The sequence below is a fragment of the Penaeus chinensis genome, chromosome 36, assembly GCF_019202785.1.
Source record: "Penaeus chinensis breed Huanghai No. 1 chromosome 36, ASM1920278v2, whole genome shotgun sequence".
Lineage (NCBI taxonomy): Eukaryota > Metazoa > Arthropoda > Malacostraca > Decapoda > Penaeidae > Penaeus > Penaeus chinensis.
The window spans coordinates 30623027-30633026 of NC_061854.1; the positions used below are offsets into that span (position 1 = coordinate 30623027).

Sequence of the window (10000 nt, forward strand, 5' to 3'; positions counted from 1 at the left end):
AAAGGAGACCCAACTTCACCGAATGCCTAGTTAATGTCGTGAAGAAGCGGAGACTCCCCGGTGCACCTTTCGTGGCCCTCGGGATAACCCCCCCCCCCCCGGCACACGCCATGAAAGTGACAAATACATATATTGTGATTATTTGGGTGTTCATTGCATAAAGTTATGGGAGGCTTGGAACGGGAATAGTTTGGGCAGGATCCGAGATAGGGGAAGTTGGAGTAAGATTTGTGTGCTTTCTTGCAAGCGATCCCGGTGGCAGAGGTGTATTTATCTCATTCTTGACGGCGGCATTGGTATCAATGGGGGTAATTATTGTCTGAGTCACCAATTCGCATTCGTTTGGCAGATGCTGTGTTGTGGTGATTGCTGTCATCAGTACCACTTACGTAATGATCATTATTGGTTTGAACTGTAACATGGCCAGCATAATAACCTTTTAGATTATCTTAATACAGTTTCTGCAATGGTTTAATGGGTGATAATTCTTTCTCCAGTTTATAACTTTTAAATAATCGCAGTGAGATCCCAACTAGACGATGTTTCCCCCTTGTAGACGAGTTCGCTGTAGCCGTGAGAGCGTGTTGGCAGCACCGCCGTTTGTCCTCCGTCCGCCAGTCTCCTAATGTCACCTACTCTCCTTTCCAGGTAAATGACGAGCGAGGCGTTGTGTGGCGGCGAATGTACAGGTAAGACGTGGATCGCCTTACTACTGGTTATGTCGGCTATAAGTATCAAACAGGTAATAACAACGAGTGGGGAGATGTGAGGCACCGACGCGCGCACGCCAGGCCTGGAAGCGGTAGGAGGAGGAGAAGGAGAATAGAGGGGCGGAGAATAAAGGGGAAGGAGAGGGAGGTCTGGATAAAGCTCCCCTCAGGTTCATTGACAGAAATCAGTTATGGTCGTAGAGTGGGAAAGGGCGGACCTTCAAAGTCTTGTCTTTTTGGGAATGTGTAAGTAAGGAGTAGCAGAAGAACGAAACACGTTAAGTGACCTTTTTCCAGTCATGAGATCACGGGGTTCAATGACAAGTCACTCTTGTTAGTCACCGAGGCAGATCACCGTCATAACTGCCTCTTCATTTTTATATTTTACTGATAATATGTCCATAAAATCAGATCTTCATTGTCTTTCACTTAAAGCTTAATTTGATAATTAGGAACACGACCGCTGGGCATAGGAAGCGAAAGTATGCTACGGGGAAAAGGACATGAACGGAAGGAATTGAAATGAAACGCTGTCACCATTGGAGCGGAATATACACGCGAATTTGCGATCTCGTCGTGAGTTCTTCAACAGACAAGCCCCCAAAAAAAAAAAAAAAAAAAAAAAATGTATATATATATATTTACCATATAAATAAAATAATAGTAATAATAAAATAAATAAAATGAATGTAGGATTTATCTCCGGGACAAGAGCAAGCGAGGAAGGCAATAAACCCGTCTTGCTGGTTGTTTGATGGCGGAGGCACAACTACCGGTCCAGTGGTCCAGGGGCGGGGCTGGTGATGGCTGTTGTTGTTGTTGTTGTTCTTGTTCATCTTCGTCATCTCCATTTCATATTCAAATTGCATCTTCAACTTCTTTATCTTCATCTTCATCTGCATCTTCTTCTAGTAGTTATTATTTTTATTATTTTATTAATGTTTATTATTATATTAATATTTCTTTATGAATTATTACATTATTAATATCATATTATGAATTATTATGTTCATCATTATTGAGATAAAGGGAGAAGGAGAGGGAGAGGGAGAGAGAGGAGAGAGAGAGAGAAGGAGAGTGAGAGAGAGAAGGAGAGGGAGAGAGAGGAGAGGGAGAGAGAGAAGGGGAGGGGGAGAGAGAAGGAGAGGGGGAGAGAGAAGGAGAGGGGGAGAGAGAAGGAGAGGGGGAGAGAGAAGGAGAGGGGGAGAGAGAAGGAGAGGGAGAGAGAGAAGGAGAGGGAGAGAGAGAAGGAGAGGGAGAGAGAGAAGGAGAGGGAGAGAGAGAAGGAGAGGGAGAGATAGAAGGAGAGGGAGAGATAGAAGGAGAGGGAGGAAGAGAAGGAGAAGGAGAGAGAGAAGGAGAAGGAGAGAGAGAAGGAGAAGGAGAAGGAGAAGGAGAGAGAGAAGGAGAAGGAGAGAGAGAAGGAGAGGGAGAGAGAGAATCAGAGGGAGAGAGAAGGAGAAGGAGAGGGAGAGGGAGAGGGAGAGGGAGAGGGAAAGAGAAAGAGAGAGGGAGGGAGGGAGGGAGGGAGGGAGGGAGGGAGGGAGGGAGGGAGGGAGGGAGGGAGGGAGGGAGGGAGGGAGGGAGGGAGGAGAAAGTTAGAGAGAGTGGGGGGGAAGGAGAAAAAGAGAGAGAATGGGGGAGGAGAAAGGGAGAGAGAAGGGGGAAGGAGAAAGGGAGAGAGAAGGGGGAAGATGAAAGGGAGAGAGAAGGGGGAAGTAGAAAGGGAGAGAGAAGGGGGAAGTAGAAAGGGAGAGAGAAGGAATAGGATGAAAGGGAGAGAGAAGGAATAAGATGAAAGGGAGAGAGAAGGAATAAGATGAAAGGGAGAGAGAAGGAATAAGATGAAAGGGAGAGAGAAGGGGAAGATGAAAGGGAGAGAGAAGGAATAAGATGAAAGGGAGAGAGAAGGGGAAGATAAAAGAGAGAGAGAAGGGGGAAGATGAAAGGGAGAGAGAAGGGGGAAGATGAAAGGGAGAGAGAAGGGGGAAGTAGAAAGGGAGAGAGAAGGGGGAAGTAGAAAGGGAGAGAGAAGGAATAGGATGAAAGGGAGAGAGAAGGAATAAGATGAAAGGGAGAGAGAAGGAATAAGATGAAAGGGAGAGAGAAGGGGGAAGATGAAAGGGAGAGAGAAGAGGGAAGATGAAAGGGAGAGAGAAGGGGGAAGATGAAAGGGAGAGAGAAGGGGGAAGATGAAAGGGAGAGAGAAGGGGGAAGATGAAAGGGAGAGAGAAGGGGGAAGATGAAAGGGAGAGAGAAGGAATAAGATGAAAGGGAGAGAGAAGGGGGAAGATGAAAGGGAGAGAGAAGAGGGAAGATGAAAGGGAGAGAGAGGTGGGAGGAGAAAGAGAGAGGGTGAGTGAGTGAGTGAGTGAGTGAGTTAGTGAGTGAGTGTGTGTAAGAAAGAAAGAAAAAAAGAGAGAGATTCTTGCGATTATTGAACAGCGGATTCTGAAGCCAGTCCCGTGAGCATGTGTCCATGAAGTAAGATCCTTCTGATTACATTGAGTGAGAGTGAGAGTGAGGAAAGGGGAAAGGAAAGAGGATAAGAAGAGAGAGAGAGAGAGAGAGAGAGAGAGAGAGAGAGAGAGAGAGAGAGAGAGAGAGAGAGAGAGAGAGAGAGAGAGAGAGAGAGAGAGAGAGAGACGGAAGAGGATAAGAAGGGTAACAGAGAAAGGGGGAGGCAAATTAAAGAGGGTAAAGATAAAAAAAGAAAAGGGAAAGTTAGAAAAGTAAAAGATATTCCTACCTACTCGAAGGGGCCAAAGATCGTCCTGCAAGCGAAGTCGTGCATTAGAAATACATGGCAGGAGATGGGTAGGGGGGGTAGGTAGGTCATCGAGGGGGGAGGTGGATAGGGGCAAGACAGGGGTAGGTGGGTGAGCTGGAGTGGAGGCGGGGGGGGGGGGGTAGTGACATGACAACGACGACGACAGGATGTTAATAAGATACCTGTGCAGTTAGCTGTTCAGCCGGCGTGGCAGTCTCACTCGAACGTAAACTCGGAGTCTGCGTTCGGACCGGAGTTCAAGACAGGTGAGGCTCGGGAGGACGGGGGTTGGGGGGGGGGGGGGGTGATGATGGTAATGTTGATACGGTGGTAATGGTAATGGGAGTGATGGTTGTGATGAAAATGGCGATGGTGATGATGATGGTGATGATGATGATGATGATGATGAGGAGGAGGAGGAGGAGGAGGAGGAGGAGGAGGAGGAGGAGGAGGAGGAGGAGGAGGAGGAGGAGGAGGAGGAGGAGGAGGAGGAGGAGGAGAAGAAGAAGAAGGAGGAGAAGAAGAAGAAGGAGGAGAAGAAGGAGGAGAAGAAGGAGGAGAAGAAGGAGGAGAAGAAGGAGGAGAAGAAGGAGGAGAAGAAGGAGGAGAAGAAGGAGGAGAAGAAGGAGGAGAAGGAGGAGAAGGAGGAGAAGGAGGAGGAGGAGGAGGAGGAGGAGGAGGAGGAGGAGGAGGAGGAGGAGGAGGAGGAGGAGGAGGAGGAGGAGGAGGAGGAGGAGGAGGATAGAAATAGTAGTAGAAGGAAAAGAGAAAATAGAAATAAGGGAAAGGAGAAAGGGAAGAGGAGAGGGTTGAAAGGTCGGCTGATGAGCACTATGCCACAGTGGATGAAGGTGGGCAGAAGAAAGTGCGATGGGTGACCTGGTGTTGCAGTGAACTCTGAGCTTGAAGGAAGGAAAGGAGAGAAAACGGGAGGAAGGAAGGAAGGAAATGAGGTAGTAAGAGGAGGAGAGAGATATGATCGAGCGCAATCAGTGTTCGGATGCCCAAGGCGTATTCATTATGTGTTCAGATTGCCAGCCTTAGAAGGGAGGGCTCTGAAGGCGGTTTTCCTGGCACGTGATGAAGGCAGTAGCGAAAGGGTTGTGGTGAGGAGGGGAGGGGAGAGGAGAGGAGGGGAGAGGAGGGGAGAGGAGAGGATGTACTTGAAGTGGTGGTGGTGGTGGGGGGGAGGGGGTTAGAGGCGGAGGGGGACGCGGCTGGAATAATGGTGGACTACTTGCTCAGTCATTGGAAATTTTCGCATGTCTTTTGCGTGGAGCTCTTCCCCCGGCGTGGATGTGGGTGAACGCAACGCAGGTGAGGAGTGGCGGCGGTGGGGCGATGCAGACGGAGGGGAGGGGGGAGGGACGGAGGTGAATTGGGGGAGGGAGAAGGGAGTGGGGGGAGACCGCCGAGAGGCCTTCGTAGAAAGTAAATTTGTCACAAAAACCTCGGGGTGACCTATAATTTTGATACTATGGGATGTAGGCGGGACGCTGCTGCAAGGGATTCGTCGTTTTCGTCGCTGTAGGCGTGCATTACACTTTTAACGGCGGTGATGCATAGGCCTACGAGCATAAGCATGGGGTCAAATGAGCTATAAAGTAGACCGCTGAAGAGACATCTGAGGTTTAATAGTACATAAAGTTTAAAGAGAGAAGAATGTGGGAGAGGGAGAGAAGAATGTGGGAGAGGGAGAGAAGAATGTGGGAGAGGGAGAGAAGAATGTGGGAGAGGGGGAGAAGAATGTGTGAGAGGGGGTGAAGAATGTGGGAGAGGGGGAGAAGCATGTGTGAGAGGGGGAGAAGAATGTGGGAGAGGGAGAGAAGCATGTGGGAGAGGGGGAGAAGAATGTGGGAGAGGGAGAGAAGAATGTGGGAGAGGGGGAGAAGAATGTGTGAGAGGGAGAGAGAATGTGTGAGAGGGAGAGAAGAATGTGTGAGAGGGAGAGAGAATGTGTGAGAGGGAGAGAGAATGTGTGAGAGGGAGAGAGAATGTGTGAGAGGGAGAGAAGAATGTGTGAGAGGGAGAGAGAATGTGTGAGAGGGAGAGAAGAACGTGTGAGAGGGAGAGAAAATGTGGGAGGGGGAGAGAAGAATGTGGGAGAGGGAGAGAAAAATGTGAGAGAGGGAGAGAAAAATGTGAGAGAGGGAGAGAAGAATGTGAGAGAGGGAGAGGGAGAGAGCATGTGGGAGAGTGAGAGAAGAATGTGAGAGAGGGAGAGAGCATGTAGGAGAGGGAGAAAAGAATGTGGGGGGAAGAGAGAGAGAGAGAGAGAGAGAGAGAGAGAGAGAGAGAGAGAGAGAGAGAGAGAGAGAGAGAGAGAGAGAGAGAGAGAGAGAGAGAGAATGAGAGAGAGAGAGAGAATGAGAGAGAGAGAGAGAATGAGAAAGAGAGAGAGAATGAGAAAGAGAGAGAGAATGAGAAAGAGAGAGAGAATGAGAAAGAGAGAGAGAATGAGAGAGAGAGAGAGAATGAGAGAGAGAGGAGAATGAAGAGAGAGAGAATGAGAGAGAGAGAGAGAGAGAGAGAGAGAGAGAGAGAGAGAGAGAGAGAGAGAGAGAGAGAGAGAGAGAGAGAGAGAGAGAGAGAGAGATAGAAATAGAGAGAATGAGAGAGAGAGAGAGAATGAGAGAGAGAGAGAGAGAATGAGAGAGAGAGAGAGAGAGAGAGAGAGAGAGAGAGAGAGAGAGAGAGAGAGAGAGAGAGAGAGAGAGAGAGAGAGAGAGAGAAAAAGAGAAAGAGAAAGAGAGAGAGTGTAGAGGTGGTAGGGTAAGGTGTGGATAATTGTGGTGTGACAGGCCTTACGAGTGTTGTCTAGGAGTGACTGGTGCAGCGAGTGGTGACTCATGTCAAACCCCCGCCACGTAACACGTTACACTGTGGGCCTCGCCGCCTCCCTCGTCCTCCTCAGAGCCGCCGAGGGGAGCTCAAGGCCCGAGGGACGTGCGAGACAGGCCCCTCGTGGCGCTGCACCCGGCCGCCACACACGGAGGCGGGCCGGGCGGGGACATGTTGAGATGATGATGAAGGGAAGAGAGAGCGAGGATAAAAGGGATTTTGAAGGTATGTTGCTGGAGAGGGAGAGGGAGAGAGGGGGAGAGAAAGAGGGAGGAGAGATAGGGAGAGGGAGTGAGGGAGAGGGAGAGGGAGAGGGAGAGGGAGAGAGGGAGAAGAGATAGGGTGAGGGAGAAGGAGAGGGAGAATTAAAGAGAGTAATATAGAGAAACAAACAGACAAACTGTGGGCGGGTTGGGTGTCGAGTATGTGGGTGGTTGTTTTTTGTCTCTCACATTTTCTGCGGATCAGGTCGTCCGAAGGAATTCGAATGGATAAGAGATGAATCCCCTCCCGCCTCTATGAAACATCGCCGCGTAGAAATCTACATATAAAGGGACTATGGGGCGGGGGCGAGAGCGGTGTCCGTGACCCTCGGCGCGGCATTGGGGATTATCAGTAACCGATTTAAATGTTCGGCAATATATACTTTTTCGTGTAGGCTTGATCCGGCTCTTCGCTGTGCTTAGTCAAGGCATAGGGGACTGAGTCCCAAGTGGGAATGGTTGGTTCCCCGTAATCCTATATATATATATATATATATATATATATATATATATATATATATATATATATATATATATGTTTATATGTATATATATACATATATATGTATATGTATACATATATATGTGTATATGTATACATATATGTATATATACATATATATATGTGTATATATATGTATATATACATATATATGTATACATATGTATATGTATACATATGTATATATATGTATATATACATATATATGTATGTATATGTATATATACATGTATATGTATATATATACATATATATATGTATGTATATGTAAATATACATATATATGTATATATATATAAATGTATATATATGTATATATATATACATATGTATATATACATATATATGTATATATATACATATGTATATATATGCACATATATGTGTATATACACATATATGTATATATATACATACATATATATAATGTATATATATATATGTATATATACACATATATAATGTATATATATGTGTATATATACATATATATAATGTATATGTATATATGTGTATATATACATATATATATAATGTATATGTATATATATGCGTATATATACATATATAATGTATATTTATACATATGTATATAAACATATATAATATATATGTATATATCTGTGTATATACATATAAAATGTATATGTATATATATGTATGTATACGTTTATATATGTACATATATACATATGTCTAATATATATGTACACACACGCACACGCACACGCACACACACATAAGCATTTACATATGAATGTGCGCGCGTGTGTGTGTGTGTGTGTGTTTGTGTGCACATATACATATACATATAAGAATATTTATGTGTGTGTTTTTGTTGTGTATGTATATGATGTGTGTATGTTAAACACACATACAAACATATGCATATATATGTGTATATATACATACATATTTATTTATTTATTTATTTATTTAATTATATGATATATGTAATATATATGTACATATACGTGTCTATGATATTCATGTTCATATTTGTTCATATATCATATGCGTATATCATATGTGCTTACTTTCTTCGAAATTATGTTGGGTCATTTGTTTATGTTTGTGTTCTTAGCATTCTTCGTTGCCCGTATTTATCATGTTCATGTTTTGTATGAATCAGCAACAAGAAATGCTCCAGTGCATAAGCTCTCGGCGGTGCGTAAGTGGCGAAGGAATGCACGGGCTTGCGTCATTGATTTTCCAGTGTTTGACCCGCAGAGAGTACCGCAAGCAGGGCGATGAAGGATCTTGGAATCGCGGGGAAGGAGGTTGGTTGCGTGATCAGGAAGTAGCGTTGGGGATTTGGGGTTGGAATGGGAATGGGAATGGGGGTTGGGTTGTGGGCGGGATGGGTTGCTAGCCGGGTGAGGGTGGCGTGAATTTGGCGTGTGCGTGCGAAGGGGATATACATCACTGACACGTGCATGCCTCGGCGAAGTTGTCTTGAGGTCTGTTTGGGTGACCGCACGGCCGCGCGCTGCGAAATCACATTCTTTATTTCGCTGCCCTTTCGTGATCTTCCGTTTTCATTACTGTCTTTTGAAATTATGCTCCAACTCATTATCATCATCATTATCCTCCTCATCTCCTCCTCCTCCTCCTCTGCCCATCCTCCTCCTCCTCCACTTCCTCCTCCTCCTCCTCCACTTCCTACTCCTCCTCCACTTCCTCATCCTCCTCCACTTCCTCCTCCTCCTCCACTTCCTCCTCCTCCTCCTCCACTTCCTCCTCCTCCTCCTCCACTTCCTCCTCCTCCACTTCCTCCTCCTCCACTTCCTCCTCCTTCTCCACTTCCTCCTTCTCCACTTCCTCCTCCTTCTCCACTTCCTCCTCCTTCTCCACTTCCTCCTCCTTCTCCACTTCCTCCTCCTTCTCCACTTCCTCCTCTTTCTCCACTTCCTCCTCCTCCACTTCCTCCTTCTCCTCCTCTTCTTCCTCCTCCTCCTCCTCTTCTTCCTCCTCCTCCTCCTCCTCCTCCTCCTCCTCCTCCTCCTCCTCTTTCTCCTTCTCTTCCTCCTTCTCCTCCTAATCCTCCTCCTTTCCTTCCTCCCCTCGTTATCATTATCATCATCACTACCACCACCACATCAATGATTTCCAACACCCGCCCCAACAGTATCATGTCCACCATCAGTGTTATTTCTGGTGCCCCAACAATTTCCACCAACACCTGCTGGTCGTATGTGCCGCCGCCGCCATCATTACACATGCCGGCCCAGCTGACTCTCTCCCTCGCCGCTGCTTAACACTTGGACCCTCACATTTAAATAAAGGACTTGTTTTCTTAAAGGCTCACGTTGGTATGTGTCGTGAAATGAAGAGGCCAGAGCCACATCATCCCCGGCTCGCGTCGCAAAACTCTGCCGCCGGCGACATGCGATGGTGATGCGGGCGGCGTCATTGGGTTACGCAATCACGTTCGTTCGCGGGCTCGGGTTGATACGGCGAGGTATGTGGTTGGTTTATGGCACGGTGAAGGGAGAGGGAGTGTGGGGGGGGGGGGAGGCTCTGCGATGGGGCGGAGGGTGCGGAAGTGCCCTGGGGATTGGTGGTGTGGGGGGGTGGGGGGTGGGGGGGGGGGCACCTCGGTAAACTCGCGGTGCATTTGTTCACGCTCACGCACGCATGTATGCTTATACGTACACATACACTTATGCATACACTTATACGTATACCTGTACTAAAAGATAGATCTGTACCTGTGCCTATGTACTGTTATACATAGACTTGATACAGGCATATACACTAATACTTACACGTCCACATACATGTACTTATACAACGACACAAACATGCACATACAAAACTGCCCATGCCCATGCACACATGAACTCACACAATAGGACATTACCCGCATTCACGAACACGAAAAGAAAATTCTCTCTCTCTCTCTCTCTCTCTC

General features: G+C 46.8%; 1 protein-coding gene across 27 annotated transcripts in view; it reads left to right on the forward strand.

The window, feature by feature from the left end:
• LOC125044694 (rho GTPase-activating protein 190-like) overlaps positions 1 to 10000 on the forward strand; it is a 194055-nt gene that overhangs the window by 11812 nt on the left and 172243 nt on the right. The window contains exon 2 of one of the 27 annotated variants that reach the window (XM_047641523.1): positions 649 to 689. The exons of the other annotated variants lie outside the window; for them this stretch is intronic. The gene's annotated coding sequence lies outside the window, so the exon portion shown is untranslated. The remainder of the gene's footprint in view (positions 1 to 648; positions 690 to 10000) is intronic. 27 annotated transcript variants of the gene reach the window in all.